At 39.0% G+C, this 19,933-nt stretch overlaps 1 protein-coding gene and 1 long non-coding RNA gene across 3 annotated transcripts in view; one reads left to right on the top strand and one right to left on the bottom strand.

Annotated features, from left to right (window-relative positions):
• Nucleotides 1–14,839, bottom strand: part of LOC141571071 (uncharacterized) — a 188,200-nt gene extending 173,361 nt beyond the window's left edge. The window contains exons 1-2 of the long non-coding RNA XR_016019331.1: nt 13,698–14,839; nt 10,947–11,056 (exon numbers count right to left, since the gene is read on the bottom strand). This is a non-coding gene — a long non-coding RNA (uncharacterized LOC141571071). The remainder of the gene's footprint in view (nt 1–10,946; nt 11,057–13,697) is intronic.
• STARD13 (StAR related lipid transfer domain containing 13) overlaps nt 1–19,933 on the top strand; it is a 494,577-nt gene that overhangs the window by 53,929 nt on the left and 420,715 nt on the right. The window lies entirely within an intron of this gene.

Below are 19,933 nucleotides of genomic sequence, written 5' to 3'. Positions count from 1 at the left end.
CATCCTCCATTCACTCTGATGCCCAGGCTCAATCTGACTCAGCTGTCAGGTAGAGTTCTGCTCTGACCCTCGGAAGAAATGGCCTGTCTGTGGCCAGGAAGCAACCAAACGGCAACTGCTGCCCTCAGGATGGCAGGGCCCACCTCACCTCCTCCTGCTGCCGACATACAGCAGCCAAACAGGAGGACAGCCTCCTTGTAGGGATTCGGACAGGCTGTGCTTGAAGAAGTTAGTCACCCAGATCCCACGTCTCACACCTGACTAGTTGGATGACCTTGGGCAAATTGCCTTGGATTAAAGCAGATTATCCATAGTTAATCTGGCCATAAATTATTGGTGATAAACACAAATATTGGGACAGAAACCTAATCCAGCATCCAGTTACTTACATCCATGTAATGAGATTCCCTTATTTAACAGACATTATTGAGTAACCACTGTACTGGCCTTAGGAGACTCACTGGAAACAAAAGGTGCATTTGTGGTGTCCCTTTATTCTTTTACAAATATTGAGTGTATACACTATGCCCAGTGCCAGGCAGGCTGCTGGGGATTCAGAAATGGGTAAGACCATCACTCACTTCAAGAAACTCTGAGTCTGGTGAGCCAGATGGAGAAGGAAACAAGTATTCACAAAGCTCTGTTTTAAGCAATGATACAGATGAACACAGGTGGGATATGACCATTGAACAACCCGAGAGGCAGCACCTCATTCTGCCTGCAGTGAGGCCCATGGGTGTGAAAGAGAGCTCTCAGGGTGGCAGATACTGAATCTGAGTCTTTAAGGTAGAGTAGGTTGTTTCACAAACATTTACAAAGTATCTTCTCAATACATGCATCAGTGTTCGTTTGTTTCTATTGCTGATTTGGTACTCCATTGTATAAATATACCACGATTGGTTTGCCCATTCTGTTGAAGAAGGACATTTGGGTAATTTCTAGTTAGGGTCGCTTGGATTGTTTCTAGTTTGGCACTATTATGAATAAAGCATTTAGGAACATTCTTGAATCTTTTTCTAGGCATACATTTTCATTTCTAGAAGTGGATTTGCTGGGTAGTGTAGTATTGTCACGCGGGGTGGCCTGCGGGATCTCTGCTCCCGCTACCCACATAAGAACACAGGATATGGTGAGGCCAAAAAGAAACACCCACGGAGCCATAGGTAGGGGAGTCATACCACTATAGTCTCACTGGAGGCTGGATTCACACGACGTGCGACCTGCTGTCTGCTTTTCTGCCAACCTACCGACTTGCTAGCTGCAATCCGCCTCTCTGCAATCTACAATCCATGCTCTACCGCTTGCTGGCTCAGCCACCATCTTCTTGCTGGGCCCCATTTTTCTGCTAGCGTAGCCACAGCAGTTATATTAGTGGCCAATGGCTCACTGGTTACAGCTGACAGCCAACTAGCCACAGCTGATGGCCATCCAATCCCAGTTGATGGCCATTTACTACCTGAGCCAGTACTTTTCCACCTGAGGCCGAGAGCATGGAAACTGCACTCCTGCCTCTGTCCCCACAAGTATATATGTATGTTAAATTCATAACACACTGCCTAACTTTGCCTAAATGATTGTAACTTACTCACTTTTATCAGCAATGTATGAGAACTCGAGTTATTCAACATCCTCTCCAACAGTTGAAATATCAGTCTTTTAAAAATGTTAGCCATTCTAGTCAGTGTGAAATGCTATTCTGACTGTCCTGAATCCCATTTCCCTGATAATGAATGATGTTGGACATCTTTTTCTGATCTTGATGACTATTCTTATGGCTTCTATTCTGAAGTTTTCAAGCCTTTTGCCCATATTTTTATTGATCTGTCTTACTACATACATATATTTTACGTGTATTCATAAAACAAATATTTTCTCCCAGTCTGTGGCTTGTCTTTTCACGTTTTTAACAATGTCATTTCATGAGCAGACTTTTAAAAAAATTTAATGAGGTCCAATTTATCATTGTTTGTTTATCTTTAGGGCTTTCTGTGTCCTTTTTAAGCAAATTTCACCTACTTCAGATTTGCAAAACTATCCTGTATTTTTTTTTCCCTAAAAGATTTATGGTGTTAGCTTTACATTTAGATCTCCAAATAATGTTTGTAAATAGTGTCATGTATTGGAAATTTCATTTCAAGCTGTTTTTGCTTCTAGAACATAGAAATAAAGTTGACTTTTGTATAGTGACAATGAATTCTGGAACCATGCTAAATTAACTTGTTCGTTTTAGTAGGTTTTTTTTTTATAGATTGATTAGGATTATTTACATAATCATGTCATCTGTGAATAAGAGTTTTACTTGTAGGTTTTCAATCTTTATGGCTTTTATTTCTTTTTCTTGCTTTATTGCAATGTTTATAACCTTTACATTGCTGAATAGTGATAAGAACATAAATCTTGCATTGCTCTCAGAATTAGGGGGAAAGTGTTCAATATTTCACTATTAAGTAAGATGTTAGCTGTAGGTTTCACATAAGTACTCTATATCAGGTTGAAGTAGTATACTTCTATTATTAGTTTGCTGATTTTTAATCATAAGAGGGTACTGAATGTTGTTGAAAGGCTTTTATTTTTCTTTTTTGCAAATCTTGAGATGCTTAATATGATTCCCCCCACCATTTGTTCCTCTATGTGGTAAATTGCTCTGACTGATTGCATTCTAGGTATAAAAACCCACTTGGTAAATCTATTTTCCTTTTTATATAGTACTGAATTGATTTGCTATGTTAAGGATTTAGATTCTATGTCTATGTTTATGAGGGATATTGGTCTTTATTTGTAATGTCTTTATCAGGTTTTGGTAATAGGGTTATTCTAACTGCATAGAATGAGTTGAGAAGTGTTCCCTCTTTAACTATTTTTCTAACAAAGTTTGTGTAGAATTTTATTTTCTTAAACATTTTATAGAAATCACCAGTGAAACCATCTGGGCTTGAAGTTTTCTTTGTTGAAAGATTTGAATTCTAAATTCAATTTCTTTAAGATATATAGGATTTTCAGATTTTCAATTACTTCCTGAATCTGTTTCAGTAAGATGAGTTTTTCAAATAATTTGTCAGTTTCACATGTTGTCAAATTTATTGACAGAAAGTTGTTTTAATATAGTTTTTATTATCCTTGGCTATGTAGTAATATCCCGTGTTGCTGTTGATGTTAGCAATTTGTGCTCTCTCTCTTTCTTGTTATGTGCTTAGAATTTTATTATTCTTTTCAAAAAAAACAAAACAATGCTTGACTTTGTTAACTGTTTTTATTGTTTACACATTTTCTAATTCATTTTGCTTGTTCTTTTAATATTATTATTATTTTCTTTCTTCTACTTATTTTGGTTATAGTTCGCTCTTCTTTTTCAAACTTTTTTGTACTTTTATTTCATTTAATAGTGAAAGAAACAAAAAGCACTGCCATCCTGTACTACGAATATAATTTCTGAAATTAATTTAGCTTCTTCCATTACTTGCTCAAAGTTTGTTGTCTAACTTCTTAAGATGGAAGCTTAGCTTATTGGTTTTACATCATTTATTTTCTACATAAACATTTAATATTATAAATTACCTTCTAAACACTTTAGCTGCATCTCACAAATTTGGGCATGTTTTCATTAATATTTTGTTTATAATATTTCCCCTTGAACTTATTTTTTAATCCATAGGTTATTTAATATGATCTTTAATTTCCAACTATTTGGGAGCAATTCTAGATATTTTATTATTATTTATATATCTTATTGTTATTGATTTCTAGATGTATTATTTATATATCTTGTTATTTATTCCTAATTTAAATTTACTCTGCAGGATTTCAATCATTTGAAATGTATTAAAACACAATCTATCTTAGTGAATTGCTGCAGGTGCACTTGAAGAATGTATATCCTGAAGTGTGGGATATACTGTTCTATAAGTGGCAACTAGGTCATATGCTTTGATAGCATTTTTCAAATTTGCTATACTTACTGATTTTTCACATGTGTTGATTTGTTCTATAAATTACAAAGAAGGAGTATTAATATCTCCAATTATGATTACGGGTTTGTATTAGTTCTGTCATTGACTCATTTATTATGAAAGAAAGTCTGTTAATAAATGAATGCATATTTAAGATTGTTTTATCTTCCTAATCAGTTTACTCTTTTATAATTATGAAGTTCTTTCTTTATCTCTGATAATATCTTTTGTCATAGAGTCGACTTCAGATGATAATAATGTAGCCACACCAGCTTTATTGCACATATTATTTGCACAGTATATATATTTCATCCTTTTACCATCAACCTACCTGTCTTTATATTTCACATCTGATTCTTGTGGATAGCTTGGAGTTGAGCCTTGCTTTTTCTTTTTATCCATCATGACTATTTTGGCTTTTAAATTAGCACATTTACATTTAATGTGACTATTGAGATGGTTGGGTTAAAAAAAAAATCTATCTTCTTATTACTTATTTTATACTTGTTCTATTTGTTTTTGTTTTGTTTATTTGTTCTGGTTTGGTTTTTGTTCTTCCATTCCTTTTTCTTTGTTCTTTTTTTTAAGATAAATTTTTTTTTAGTATTTCCTTTTCCTTTTATTTCTCTATTGGCTTTTTTTTTTTTTTTTAAGATTTTTATTGGCAAAGGGGAACAGGACTTTATTGGGGAACAGTGTGTACTTCCAGGACTTTTTTCCAAGTCAAGTTGTTGTCCTTTCAATCTTAGTTGTGGAGGGTGCTGTTCAGCTTCAAGTTGCTGTCCTTTCAGTCTTAGTTGTGGAGGGCGCAGCTCAGCTCCAGGTCCAGTTGCCATTGCTAGTTGCAGGGGGCGCAGCCCACCATCCCTTGCGGGAGTCAAGGAACTGAACTGGCAACCTTGTGGTTGAGAGAACTGAGCCATCCAGGAGGCAGCTCAGCTCAAGGTGCCGTGTTCAATCTTAGTTGCAGGGGGCGCTGCCCACCATCCCTTGCGGGACTCAAGGAATCGAACTGGCAACCTTGTGGTTGAGAGAACTGAACCATCTGGGAGGCAGCTCAGCTCAAGGTGCCGTGTTCAATCTTAGTTGCAGGGGGAGGAGCCCGCCATCCCTTGCGGGACTCGAGGAATTGAACTGGCAACCTTGTGGTTGAGAGCCCACTTGCCCATGTGGGAATCGAACCGGATGCCTTCGGAGTTAGGAGCATGGAGCTCTAAACCGCCTGAGCCACTGGGCCGGCCCTCTACTGGCTTTTTAGTCTATACCAGTATCTAGATATCTAAAGATGTTCACAAAATAACAATAATGAAGCCTCATTTTTATCAAAATTAGAGTTTTATCCGAATTAAAAGTAAAATCAACATTATACTATTTGACTTAAAGCAGTACATTTACATTTATCTACCTTTCCCCTTGTGTTTCAATCACACATTTCATATCTATACATATTATACCCTGACTTGAAATGCTACTATTTTTGTTTTAAAGTCATTTTAGAAGAAATTAAGAGATACTAAAAGATAGTCTCTTATGTTTACCTATATATTTGTCATTTCTAATTCTCTTCATCCTTCCTCTAGATCCACATTTCAATTTGGTATCATTTCTCTGTGAGCTGAAGAACTTCTATTAGTATTTCTTATAGGCAAGTCTGCCGGTAACATATTCGCACTTTTGTGTATCTGGATATCTTTATTTTAACTTCACTTTTAAAGAATATTTTCATTCTATAAAGAATTTTAGATTGACATTTCATTCTCTTTTAGCACTTAAAAGATGTCACTTAATTATCTTGCCTGCATTATTTCTGGTAAGAAGAAAGCCATCAATTCACATCATTGCTTCTTTGTGGGTAAACACGTATATACATATGTAGTATTTTTTCTGGCTGCCTTTAAGATTTGTTCTTTATATTTGACTTTCAGCACTATACCATGCTGGATCTAGGAGTCATTTTCTTTGTGTTTATTCTCCTTGCATCTCATTGAGTTTCTTGAATCTGTACGTTTTTATTTTCAGTAAATTTGAGAAATTTTTGACCATTATCTCTCCATATTCTTTTCTGTTCTGTTCTCTTTCTTCCCTCTCCTTCTAAAATTTCTATAACATGTAAGTTAGAGAGTTTGAGATTGTCTCATAGGTCCCTGAGGTTCTGTTCCTTTTTGCAGTATTTTTTCTCATCTTTCACATTGGATAATTTCTACGGATTTTTCTTCACAGACCCTTTCTTCCGCAATCTGTTTTGAAGTCCTTCTAGATTTTTCACTTCAAATACCGTATTTTTCAGTTCAAGCATTTCTATTTTTAACAATTTTTATTTTTCTGTCGCTATTCCTTATATGTTGATTCATTAGTTCCATTTTTTTCCCTTTAAGTTCTTGGACATATTTATACTATCTGGTTTAAAGTACTTACTTTCTAATCCCACCATCTGGATAATCTCTGGGTCTTTCTTCATTGTCCTTTTTCTTGGTTTCATGCCACATTTTCTTTTTCTTTCTCATGTGCAGTAATTAATTGAATGTACAATCAACATTGAAACTGTGGATAATACATTGTGGAAAATCTGGAGTATAGTCTTTCATTAGAGTTATATTATGTCCAGCAAACAATTAAATTACTCGATATCCTCTCTATCCTGTCAAACTTGGTTCAGTTATTTGTGAGGGCTGGCCTAGTCCACTTTGTCTTTAGTCCTAGAGTATGGCCCTTATCTGGGGTGTGGTCTTTCATCATAGGGTACGGTGCTTTTGGGGTCTGGAGAAAATGCCCAAGGTTCTCTACCATTTTAACTGGGGCAGAATTCTGTCTTCTAGCTTTATGTAACTTCTAATAGCTCTTGTTCTGTTCTGTCCTGAAGCAATCATTATTGTTTTGAGACACAGAAATTTCCCCTCTGAATGCACAGCTTAGCCCTTAACCAAGGATTCATCAAACACACACACACGGATTCCTAGGGTCCCTGCTCTCTCAGATCCATCCTTTCCGGTGCCCTGCCCTGAATGCCAAATGCTTCAACAGTCCTGAACTTCACCTCTATATCTTAGCAGAATCACTGTGCCCTGCTTGGGCTCCATCTCCTGGTGAAGCAGTCCAGAACATGCCTGCAGCAGGAAACATGGGGCATATCTCGTTTCCTTATCCCAAGCACTGCCTGCTGTGCAGCGGTGGAAAACTTCATATATATTCTTGTTTAGTTTTATAGTATGCCAGAGAACAAATTTTGCAGCAGTAAATCTGTCATACCTGGAAGAAGTGTCACAATTTATTTAACTTGTATCTTCAATACCTGGCCTGTAAGCAGTCCATCCATGTAGGAAGGATACATGTATGCAAGAATGTATATATGAACAGATGGATTAGTGGAGGGATGGGTGGAAGGAACTTGCTGTCCTCTCCCAACATTAATTTTTCCCCTTAGCACTTCTCACAATCTAACATGCTTCATATTTCACTCTTTTTTTGTTTGTTTGTTTTTGTATCACTCCCACTAGACTGCAAGTACCACAAGGATATGATACTTTCGTTCATTGATTTATTCCTAGTACTAGAATACTGACTGGCATATACAAAGTGCTCAGTAAGTATGTGTTGTTAGAACTGATTCATAGGTTTTTTAAAGGATGACCTGGCTTACTGTTACCAAAATATGCTAAGTAATGAAGTAGTAATGAGCAGGGATAAAATCTGTCAATGGATAGTTAATGCTTTTTTTTTGGAGGGTCATTTTAGAATAGCTTGTCATTTTGACTGACAACTGGAATGTTCATTCCAACTACACCAACCTTTTCTCTGTTTCTCATTACATGTGCCAAACTTGCTCCTGCCTTAGAAACTGCTGTTCCATTTACCTAGAACTGTCTCCTTGCTGTCTACATGGACCCCAGTTCCTTATTATCATGCAGAACTCATCTCAAATAGTTAAAATCAAGTACATCACTTCACTGTACTTGATTTTAGATCTCCATTACAAGATCTAAAATAGACGCACCCACACACCTAGTTTCTTTCTGTCATAACACCCTGCTTGATTTTCTTAATATAACCCTTTCTGAATTACCATATCCATTTTATTTTTACATAGTCATAGTCTTATCTGTCTTCCCAGGTGATAAGCTTTGTAGGAGATGGTCTCTCATTACCTCTTCAAGGTAAAGCCCAGAGCCTAATACAGTGCTTAGAGCCCAGGGGGCACTAAGAAAACCTTTCTCATTGTAGACAGAATTATAAGATGGCCCCTGTGATCTCCACCTCCTGGTGTCACTCCTGTGATTACGTTATGCAACATGGCAAAGGGATTTTGCCATGTAATTAAGGTTGATAATCAATGGGTAAAAGAAAGGGAGACTATATTGGGTGAATGGAACCTAATTACTCGAGTCCTTTCAAAGCACTGTTTTCTCTGGTTAGCAGCAGAGGAGGAAGTCAGAGAGATTCCAAATGCAAGAGGGACTTGATGAACTATCTCTGGCTTTGAAGATGGGGGGCCATGTGAAAGGAGCAGAGAGAGGCCTCTCTGGCAGCCAGCAAGGAAACAGGGACCTCAGTCCTAGAGCTACTCAGTCCTACAGGAGCGAATTCTTCCAACAACCCAATAAATTTAGAAGCATTTATTTCTCCAGAACCCAACCTGGCTGGTAACTTGATTTGGACTTGTGAGAACCTAACAAGAGAACCCAGCAGAACCTGCCCAGACTTTAGACCTACAGAACAGGGAGATCAGAAATGGGCACTATTTTAAGCTGCTAAATTTGTGATTTGTTCTGCAACAACAGAAAATTCATATAAGCATTCAATAAATATTGGTGTCTTTCCCTCAGCCACACCACGGCGTCACTTAATCTGAGGGATGGCTTTGTCGCCTCCTTTACAGGAGTGACAGAGGCCTACTGGCTTGTCATCCATTGACTTAGTTCTTACTATGTCCAAGATGTCCCCTGACAACAATCCCTCATCTGCAAAGGATGCGTATATCTATGTTCCCTATCTTCTCCTTCTTGCTCACCTCCAGGAAGGGATACGTCTTTTTGAGAGGTTTCTCATTTCACTGGTAATTTTTAAACACAGTGTAAACCACTTTGTCAGAACATTGCTTCCTCCGCTATCCCGTTTTGCCTCACAGGTGCCCCTTCCTCTACATCAGATGCTTCAACTTTGTCTATAAATAAAAATGAGCAGATACATCATTTCATTGTACTTGATTTAACTGTCAAAATTTTTTAAAGTTTCCTCATTTCCTCAGTATCAACCAATTGTAAAGTATAATTTTATTTATTTTTAACAGAATCAATATATACACACTTTGTACAAAATCCAAACATACAAGGGTACACACAAAAAAGATGAAGTCGTACTCCCATGCCTGTCCCTTTGACACCCAGGCCCCCTTCTTAGAGGCAACCGTTTGTATGCGTGTGTATCTTTCCAGGGATAATGTGTGTATGTACGTACACACACACACACACACACACACACACACACACACGTACACATACACTCGTTTAACTCCTAACCTTTTAAATTCCAGCTCCCACTGATGCTATTCTCTGGGAAGGCACCAATAATTTTATGTTATATCCCCCTTATTTCCTGGCCCTTTTTAAAGTTCTCACTATTCATTTCATGAAACATCTGACATCCTTAAAACAATACCATCACCAGGCCACCTCAAAAGCTTGAAACAATTCCTCATTGTTCCCGTAACAGTACAATCTTCAGATGGTTTCCTAATTCCCAGGTTACTTCTTGTCCATTTGCCTCCTCTTCTGCCTCCTGTTCTCTCAATGTTCTGGTTCCAAGGCTCTGATCCCATGGATTTTAGTTTCAACCATAACTTCATGTGGACGATTGTCCAATTCACCTTTTTAGATAGCCCAAGTCAATTAGCCCAATTCTAGCTCGTTTCAGCAGCTTGTTGGGCACTGTCTTCCCAATATTCCATAGCCCTTGCAGATTTCTGACGCCGAATCCTACCTTAGCTCCTCCTAGGGAGTCGGAAAGGGGAGACCCTGAAAGCAGTAGCTCTTGCCGACATCCCCACCTGGTGTTCATGGTTCCCCTTGGGCTCCACTCTTAGATTTATAGATATTCTTTCCCTCTATCGCAGCCCTCACACACATCCCATTACTAGATACAATCAGCTCTTGGTTTATAATTTCTACCCATCTATTCCCTCTTGTTACACTCACCCTAGGTCACACCTAGATAGTCTCCAGAACATTCTCATTGCCTCTAAGCTCTCTCTTCCCCTATCCATCCTGCGCCATTACACTGTCTAAGGCAATTCCTTCTTCCTGACTCCCTCTTGCTCATAAAATAAAATACACATTCTCTAGCTTTTCATTCAAAGTTCAACATACTCTGGTTCCCACACACTTACGCAGCCTCATTCCTCACCCCGCCCTCCATCCATCTCACCCTGTGGCATGAGTGGAGTGGTGCCAGTACACACCATCCTGTTCCTGTCATCACAGCATAATGGCTCTCCACACCTCCGCTCCCCTCAATTTTCTGCATCATTGACACTTTCTGAAAACGTGTCATCAATTCAAGGCTCAGTCAAATGCCTCTTCATCTATTAAGTGTTCTTTGATGTCATCCCTCCGCCACGCAGCTGACAAGCACTGAGTGTACCCTGCTTGCTCGTGCATAAGAAGAGAACCACACGTGCTGAGCAGGACTCTGGACTAGGGACAGTCGTCTCCTGTGAGCCGCACAACAACCTTATGTTGCTACTCAGCCCGAAACACAAACCCCAGGTGGTCTCAATGAAAAAGTAAAAGCCAAACAGAAATCAGGGAACGGAGAAAGGCAAGCTCACAACAGAAGGACTCCCTGTGTGCGGCCCCACGGCCCCGGAACCGTGCTAAGGGCCCTGGGAACAGGTCTTACTGCACCGATTCACGGAGGTGCCGTTTCCACACCCACATCCACAGTTCCCGTAGGGCTGCTTCCCCTTGCTCCTCATCCAATGCCTCTTCTGCTGGTTGTTTTACTTACCATTCAGGTCTCAAAAGAAATGTCGTTTCTTTATGAAGCCTTTCCCCGCCTTGGTGAGGTCCTCTTCTTATATACTTTATTGTACTTTGCACTTTTCCTGTGTAGCAGTGCTGCAATTCAGTAATATTTCATTACTTATTAATATCTAGGTACTTACTTAATTACTAAAGCATGAACTAATGTAAGGCTGGATACCTTATCTCTCTTCTCACTAGCATATCTTCAGTGCGTGTTTGGCCCATGGTAGGCGCAATAAAAATATCTGCTGAAAGAATGAACGAATACCCTGGTGCCTAGGACAGTGGGTGGCTGGCAGATCACAGACTTTTCCTGCACCCTGCCCCACCGTCACCGAAAATATCCCCTTTTTAGTGAATCAATGGATGGATGGATGGATGGATACATAAACAATTCTCAAAACTTCCCAAGTATAACCTTTAGAGACTGGCATCCCAGGAACGATAAGTATGTGGAAGAAAGAGCAGAACGTTTTTATTGTCTAATATTCTTTTGCTGCCGACTACTAAAGTCACCATAGATCACATCTTAGAAATCCTTCCTTTCTTCCTCCCTCCCTCCCTCCCTCCCTCCCTTCCTCCCTCCCTCCCTCCCTCCCTCCCTCCCTCCCTCCCTCCCTCCCTCCCTCCCTTCCTTCCTTCGTGCCTCCTCCTTCACCCCCCCCTTCTCCTTTTCTCCTGCCTTTTTCTTTTTTAAGCAAATCTAACTGGCAAGAAATGGCTCTTGAACATGGTTGGCATAGCTGCCTCTGCAGAGTTAGAAAATGGTTAACAATGCAACACAACACAAATAATACAAACCATGATAGTACGACATTGTTACCATGAAGCTGATTCATTTGAGGACATGAAGTATCTAGAGCTGTTTGAAAGAAACTAAACACTTGGAGATACTATAGATACACAGTAAATATTAATTGGTCCGAATACACTTACAACCCATGAGCAATTGATTTTGCCACATAGCTGTTTCCATCTGAGGTCAAACACCAACCACACTGAAAGGCCCCTTTGTTTGGGTACAGTGTGATGCTATTGGAACGGCACCCAGATGTCAAGATGCTATCTCCAACACCGCGGATTTACAGGGCACCATGCTTCACAGAAGCTTAATTGTGTTGTTGTCTGAAAGACAGATTTAGGCCAAAGATCTAGCGCTCTGCAGATGCCAGATGGTTTCCCTGGAAAGTCTCTTCTCAGAAACAGGTGGGTGCTGCATCTCACTATCCCGCCCAAAGGTAAAGAAGTCTCGCTTCACCTCATCTCTGTACTATTCGGAAAGTCGGTTCTCAGTGGAGAAGCACTTTCAACAATGAAAGGCAATTTTCTTCCAGTGGTGACAAGCATGTAATAAATGCTCATAGATACTATTTATTGATCTTTTAAGTTTAAAACAATATCGCCAGCCCAATTTTACTGAGTACTAGCCTCCGACTGGCTGCTCAGCGTCTCTTCTAGAATCTCTACTACTTAGCAGCCAAAGTAGAACTATTGCTTCCCACCCGCGTCCCCCAGTGCTCGCTCTGAGACCAATCAGCTCCCAGCCCAGGTCCTCCCCGTCTCTGTAGACGGCACTGCCACCCACTAGATTGCTCAAGACAAAACAGTTAAAACTCACAGAATTGCAAAAGAACTTCAAGAACTGAATCTTTAGGTAAAAAATAAATAAATAAATATTTTGTAAATTTAATCAGGGAAAAAAAATCACATATTAGACATTGGAAGAATACCAGAAACACACAATAAAAAAGCATAGGCATTCCTATGAATCACTCTCGTTCTATAACAACCCCGTCACACTCACTGGTAAGCTCCTTTGATGCCACCTCCAAAACAAATACCCCTCTCTAACCCAATGAAGACCTACTATGAGTCAGCATCCCCTCTGGCCTAACTGGCCTCTCTCCTTCCACTCTTGTCCCTTTAAATTCCATCGTCCAGTCAATTTCCCAACAGCCTGGGAGAGCCCTGTCACAATGCAAACCACATCATTTCACTCCCCTGACAGCTTCTAAAAATCCTTAGAATGAAATCCCCTAGTGTCGCCCAGACACAAGGCCCTATTGATCTGCCCCTGCCCAAGGAGACCCCACCTGCCTCCCCTGCCCCCCTCACTCGCCACTCCCCGGCCACAGGGGCCGTGTGTGACCCTCCAGCACTGAGGGAACCCAGGGTCGTGGGCTTGGCGCCTGCTGGCCTGCTGCTAAAATGCACATCTCACCGACCCTTGTCTTTCAGACCACATTTCATAGATACGTGACTGCCCTGCCTCCTCTGCTCTCAATCATACTATTCTATTTTGTTTTCTTCCTAGGACTTGATTATATCTAAAAGTGCTATTTGCTCCCATACATTTATTACACGTCTCCCCACTCTTTATTCCTTGTGTGTTTTCGTCTCAGACTTGGGGTTCTGACCCAAGGAGATCATATTTTCCACGAACAGTATAAACCCTCACTCAACACACAAGCTAGAAAATACCATGGCAGGAACCCCCAGGAGGAATTCATCTTTCCAAGCCCAGGTTCTCTACCCGTCCTCCATTTCCAACTTATCAGAAACACTTTCCTATACCTTAAAATTCAGAACTCTGATCAAGTCAGTTAAGGAGTTTTTATTACAAGCCTGCTGAGTATAAAGGACTGCATTTTACTCTGGGAAGGGATTCAAAGTCTTTCCAAATAAATGACTGCTTGTCTAGCTGTCAAAATGTAGACTTCATTGGCACACTTACCGTGGTCCTAATTCAAGTTCATGTGCCAGAAACGGAACTTCTGCCTTTCAGATTCAACACGGTCTTCAGACCATGGGCGTCTTGCACAATATGGACCCGCTCTTAGAGCAACAGAGAGTACGAACGGGGCACTTAAATAACGAGGGCAAAGAACAGGAGGTTCGAAAGTCTGGCTGCGAGTTGGAGAACTGACTTCCATAAATCTGAGACCCGAAAAATACCTTTTTTGTTCAACTGTTGGAAAGAATTTTGTTGACGTTTTTGCTTCACTGGGATTTCTTTAAGTTTTCCTGGTAATCAGAAACAAGTTTCACAAATTGTGTGGCACTTGGCTCATGTTTCAGAGAGTGAGGAACGCGTGCTGTTTTTTCAGTCGTCCCTGCACAGTGCAGCATGGAGAACCGAGCACGGGGGAGGCCTGCCAGCAGTTAACCCTGCCAAACCAAACAGGAATCGGCGTGGACAATAGGAAGATTATGTGGTGGAAAATGGATACCTAAATTAAGGCAGGAAAGCCATGTCAATTATACTATTTAGAAGCAGCGTCTTTCCCCAGGTTACAAAGCCATCCCTCTAAGCGTTCAGAAGATGTTGCTGTTTCACCAAAAGCTCGCCCACAAAAGGTCACTGGGGAGCACAGAAACAGAAGGCTTGTTCTCCTGCATCTTCCTGTGTGTCTTGATATCTGGCCACACATCTTTCTGCCACCACGGTGTCCTTTCATTCACACTAGTAGCAGGCCTCCCAATGCCCTGGAGAGAAAAGGAAGATGGAGTCTGACCGGCAGGGGAAGAGAAACACAAATCAAACAAACAAAACACCTGGGTTTTCCAGGCCACCAAAGCCGAAATGAGTACCCCAGGGGGTAGCTTTTAGGAGGACTCCGCAAGTCCCAGGCTGGCCTCTCAATTGTCACTGTGCTAAGTGGAAGGCAGAGTGGCTTCCTGCTGTCAGCCAGTGGCCCGGTCCTGGTGGGAACTGAGCCCAGCACAGGCTGGGCAGGGCCCGAGGCTTGGAGAACTGACCATGGGGCAGGGCTGTGTCTTCCAGTGTGAACACTTGTCACTCGCTGTCTCTTCATAAAAAATCAAAAAACAAATGAGTAATTTTTCTTTTTAACAATGAAACAATGCACAGCACAACAAATAATATGAAACTCATGAACGCAGTGCCAAGATGTTTAGACATTACTATTATTGGAAACAGATCTTTTCGTTTGTTTTATTTTTATTTTTTAATAAAACTTGAGACTACAGTAAAGCCTCACCTTCAGCCCTCCACCCCCGCAGAGGGCCCCTCCTGGCATTAGCATGGATCATTCCCATGTGGTTTTTAGGATTTTTAACACGTCTTTATTCATAAAACATATATTTAGAAATGATCTTGTGTGTTTCTAAATGTACTTAAATAATATATTTTCGTATCTTTTTACAATTTATTTTTTGCACTCAATGTTTCTGATATTTATCAATGTGAATATTAGTAAATCTATCCTTAAGATTGTTTAATATTCCTTTACATAAAAAAATATTTTTAAAATCCAGTCTCCTATTCAAAGGCATGCATTTTCCCCACTTTTTTTTATATTACAAAGACAAATGCTGGTACATTTTTCCTAACATCCTATCTAGTGTTTAGTGAGGCAGACGCTCAATAAGAAGTACACTTGCTGGGCCATAGTTCAGTTTCAACGGTCCCAAATATTGGCAAATACTCTCTAAGAAAGCTATTTAATTTACAAGCCCACCAGCCATGTCTAACTTTTTCACCAAAACTTGATGTCAACAGCTTATGTTTTGCTGATCTGATGGTTTAAATGGTACCTCACTGTTTTATTTTTCAATTACCTGATAACCAGGGAAGTTGAGCCTATTTTCACACCTATTGTCTGTCTGTACTCCTTGCTTTTTAAAGTGCCTGTTCATATGATTTGCCTTCATTTCTACTGTGTGATTGTAGGGATTCTTTATAAATTTGGGATTTATATGTGGTTCCTATAGATTTTCTCAGTCTGACTTTTTCACTTTATTTATGGCATCTTTTAATTTTTAATGTAGTTAAAATTTACTTCTTAATGTAGTCAAACTTATTCATCTGTTTCTCTGTTTTATTAGTATTTTGTAATTATTTAAAAATAAATCCTTCTTAAGTTCTAGATTCTAAAGATTCTCCATACTTTATTCTAAGATTGCTTTTTGAATTTCAATCTTTAGGCCATCTGGAAATTTGAACTTGTGTATCATGAAATAAGGGTTTACTTTTACCTCTTTCCATATAGATAATTGCCCCCACACTATTTGCTAAATAGTATACCAAAACTGATTTATAATATCACCTGTCACAGTCCAAGTTTCCTCATATATTTGTGTCTATTTCTAGATGTTCTCACTGATCAATTTTTCTTCTCTGAATCAGTACTATACTTTATAGCAGTTTTATTAAAAAGTATTACAAATAAATTATTTTCCTTCTCTTTTTCCTCCTCTGACTTTTCTTTCTACTAGAAAAAATCCAGATGAGAATATGATTGCAATTATATTGAACATATAAATTAATTTCGGAAGAACTGACATCTTTACAATATTGAGTGCTTCCATCCATGAAAACAATGTCTCTCTCCATTAATAAGGTCTTCTTTTATGTCTTTCGATAAACTTTTATAAATGATTTCTTTAGAAATATTGCACATTTTTATTAGATTTCTGGAAAGCTTATCAATTTAGTTACTAATGTGTTATGTATTTTAAAAATTATGTGGTCTGATCATTTATTGCTTGTACTAATGCAAATAATATTTTATTATATAGTATCTTGGTAAAATCCCAAATTCTTTATTTTTTTCCTAATAATTTGCATAAATTCTAGGATTTTCTATGTGCACAATAATTGCAGTAATAAAGGCTTTGTTCTGCCTTTCTAAACAGTATATTCCCCTCCCCCACCTCCAATCTATACCATCAAAAAAGAAACAATGATGGCTGGTAAACTTTATCATTCCTAATTTTAATGAGCATGCTTTTGTGTGATTTTGACATTTGCAACAGATTTAAAAGATACCTTTCAAGAATGTTCCTTCTTTATCTAAGGGGCCAGTAAGTTTTCTCTCTTCAAGAATTTGTGTTTGTTTTTCTGCACTTTTTCTTCCTCTATTAATGTGATTGTTTGACATTTCTCTCTTAAATTATTAATGTCATGACATATTAACAAAATGTCTAAACATGTAGTCATATGTATATGCAGAACTTGATTTTCTAATATTTTATTTAGAATTTTTGTGTCTATAGTCATGAGTCAAATTGGCCTATAATTTTCTTTTCATGTACTGTCCTTGTCTAGTTTAGGTATGAGATTACACTGGCCTTATAATTTGAATTGTTACTTTTCCTGTTATTCTGATCTCTGGTAGAGTATATATAAAATAGATACAATCCACGCAGTGGAAAGTTGGTAGAATTTGCATATAAAACCATTTTGGACTGGAGGGTTTTAGGGGGTGGGGGCGTAGAATTTGGTCCATCGATTCATTTTCTTAAATGGCTGTAGGTCTGTTTAGATTTTCTATTTCTGCTTGAGTCAGTTTTGTTAAGTTATCGTTTTCTAAGACAGAGCTTCTCAATTCATCAGGCCAATACTTTTGTAAAATACACAAGTGTATGTTTGGATGTTTCAACTTGAGTAGCTATGTTCTAGGAAATCATCCATTTGTCAAACTTCTCAAATCCATTAGCACAGAACATTCTCCATGATATTCTCATATTATCTTGAAACATTGCTACTGTATGTGTAGCTATGTTCTTTGTTCAATCATATCATCAGGAAGTGTGGAACAATGTAAAGAGATTTAGAGTCAGAAGAACCAGCTTAATCCACAGACTTGGTGTTTATGAGCTGTGAGATTTTGGGCAAGTCACTTCTCAGAGACTCAATTTTCTTTTTTTGGTAGATTAGATCAAGGCTTTTTAATTTTTTTAATTCCTCCCCCCAGCCCCAATGAAACATTTTCTTCAAACAGAGCCTAACATTAATGCAGATCAAAGTGCAATGGCTCTGCTGCAAAGAGAGAAGTGTACTGGCCCCCTGCCCCCACCTTCCACCCCAGGAAGCCCCTGAGGCACCTCACAAAGCCCCCTAGGGCTAGCCCATTAGACTCTACTGGTTTACCTTGCAAGGATTTGAAGTGATCCTTCCTTGAATTGGCATCAAACCAAAGAGCCAATAAAGAATCAGCCAAAATGACAGCATTAAACATGGTTTTCATGAGGACTAAAAGAGCCTTCTAGGTTTCCTGCCCACAGCAGGGGAAAAAAAAAAAAAGGTTCTTGGAAACATGGGAAAAAATTTTTGACTGAGTTTAGCCCTTACTCTCTAGATACAATAATAGAAATGATCATTAATGGTGACAAATTTCTAGTTTCTCCATCTTAAATCTTCCACTTTCTCCTGAGCCACACATAGTAATCATCCACCAAAAGATAAGAGAAGTGGAAATTCCAACATCACCTAAACTGCTAGGAATGAAGTTTTTATTTATTAATAGGTAAACTGATGAATAATGTTATTAAGTAACTAATGAAAATGGAGAAGAGTCGACAAAAGAAAAAAGGGGTAGGAATCTTTTTTTTTTTTAAAGGTGTTGCTGAAATCCTCAAACTTCCATTTGATTTTAGGCTAAAGAAATGTGTTTGGGTTTTCCTTCTTTGGAAGCCTCTGGGCTGCTCAAAGGAAAGGGTCTAGTTCCAGAGTTAGGACTGTAATCAGTGCGGAGAGAGTTCGCGGAACTTGTGAAAAGTGTTAAGGCTGACATGCAATGTTTCCTGAATCGCTGCTTTTCAAATAAATTAATTAGGGCAAAAATAAACCAAGTTTAGGTCAGGAGGCTTGAAACAAAAGCAAGCACAGTATGATAAGGATGGGGCTGTTTCTCAAGGGAAGTTGAAAGAGAAACCACTGGATGATTTTTCTTTCTTTAATTGAAGTTCCCACAGTTGAAATTCCCTCCTTGTAAATATCATTCCCATAAACTTTTTTATATTATGACAAACTGTAAATATTTCCTTAGTTTGTAATAAAGAAAAGAAAGCTCTGGAGATGAAGATTCCTTACGATCACGGATCAATCAGGAAACATTAAAGGAGGGCCAACTGCTTTCTTGGCAATAATTTACAAGTTAGTGATCCAAAAATGCAAACGACCCAGCTTCTATCTGGTGGCACCTCCAGAATTTCTATTTGGAATTTTAAGGATGACAGTTTAGGGGCGAAGAGATTTGTCACAAAGCTCTGTTTACATTTCAGGTGCAGTTTGTTTGTTTGCTTAGATTATACATTCCTATTCAATTAAAAAATTAGCTAAGGTTTTTGAAGATGTGTTTACTCATTCTTTGCATAAGACTGAGAAAAATATCGATAAGTTCATATCAAAAAAGGGGTGGAATTTATGAAAAAGTTAAAATTTTTCTCCCACATCACTAAAACACTAGAAGCTAAAACATCTCCCACACCACCATTTCTACAATTGAGGACCTTGATCCAAATGGGCTTAATAGAAGTACAAGTTAGTCGTTATAGTATTAGTGGGACAGACGAATGAATGAGACACTAAGGGCTAAAACCATTCATTCGAGTTAGATACTATGGGTACAACCATGAGATTTTCCTTCAGAGACACTTGAGGATAGAGTTTGATTCAGAATTTCGTCCTCCATCCTCTATCCTTTTGTCTCTATCCTCGAACTGAATGTGCCTAGGGAAACTTCATACCCATCAAACCGGGGTTTTCTCACTGTGTGATAGGTGTAGAGAGAACTGCGCTCAAAGGGAGCTGTGTGTGTGGCTTGTAGGGTACAAGTTGTCTGGGAGCTGAAGTCAAGAAACAAGAGTTTTGGCTTAGCAGGAAAGGACATTGATGTCAGGCAGGGTAGAAAAGCTTATGGGCCCCTTGACTGCCATGTCAGGAGTGTTCTAGAAGCTCAGGGTCGGTGGCAAAGATGGCATGACTAATAGGAGGTTGTTGGGGAAAAAGCTGTAAAACAAATACCATTATTCAGACACTCATTTATTCTTCTTTCAGTAAGCTACGTCATGGCTCAATCCTATCAACTAAGAGCCATTAACGTTCTTCCAACTTCCGCCTGACTAGATTTTGAGCTTTTTGAGGGCAGGGATCAAACCTTATTCATCTGTCTTTCATGGATTCCTAGTTTTCTACCCACCCCATAGTAGAATAAAGGTTATATG

The sequence above is a fragment of the Rhinolophus sinicus genome, chromosome 16 (genome assembly GCF_057876585.1).
Source record: "Rhinolophus sinicus isolate RSI-liver-muscle chromosome 16, RSI-T2T, whole genome shotgun sequence".
Classification (NCBI taxonomy): Eukaryota; Metazoa; Chordata; class Mammalia; order Chiroptera; family Rhinolophidae; genus Rhinolophus; species Rhinolophus sinicus.
Note: the sequence above shows the minus strand (reverse complement) of the source record. Positions and strands in the feature narration are given on the sequence as shown.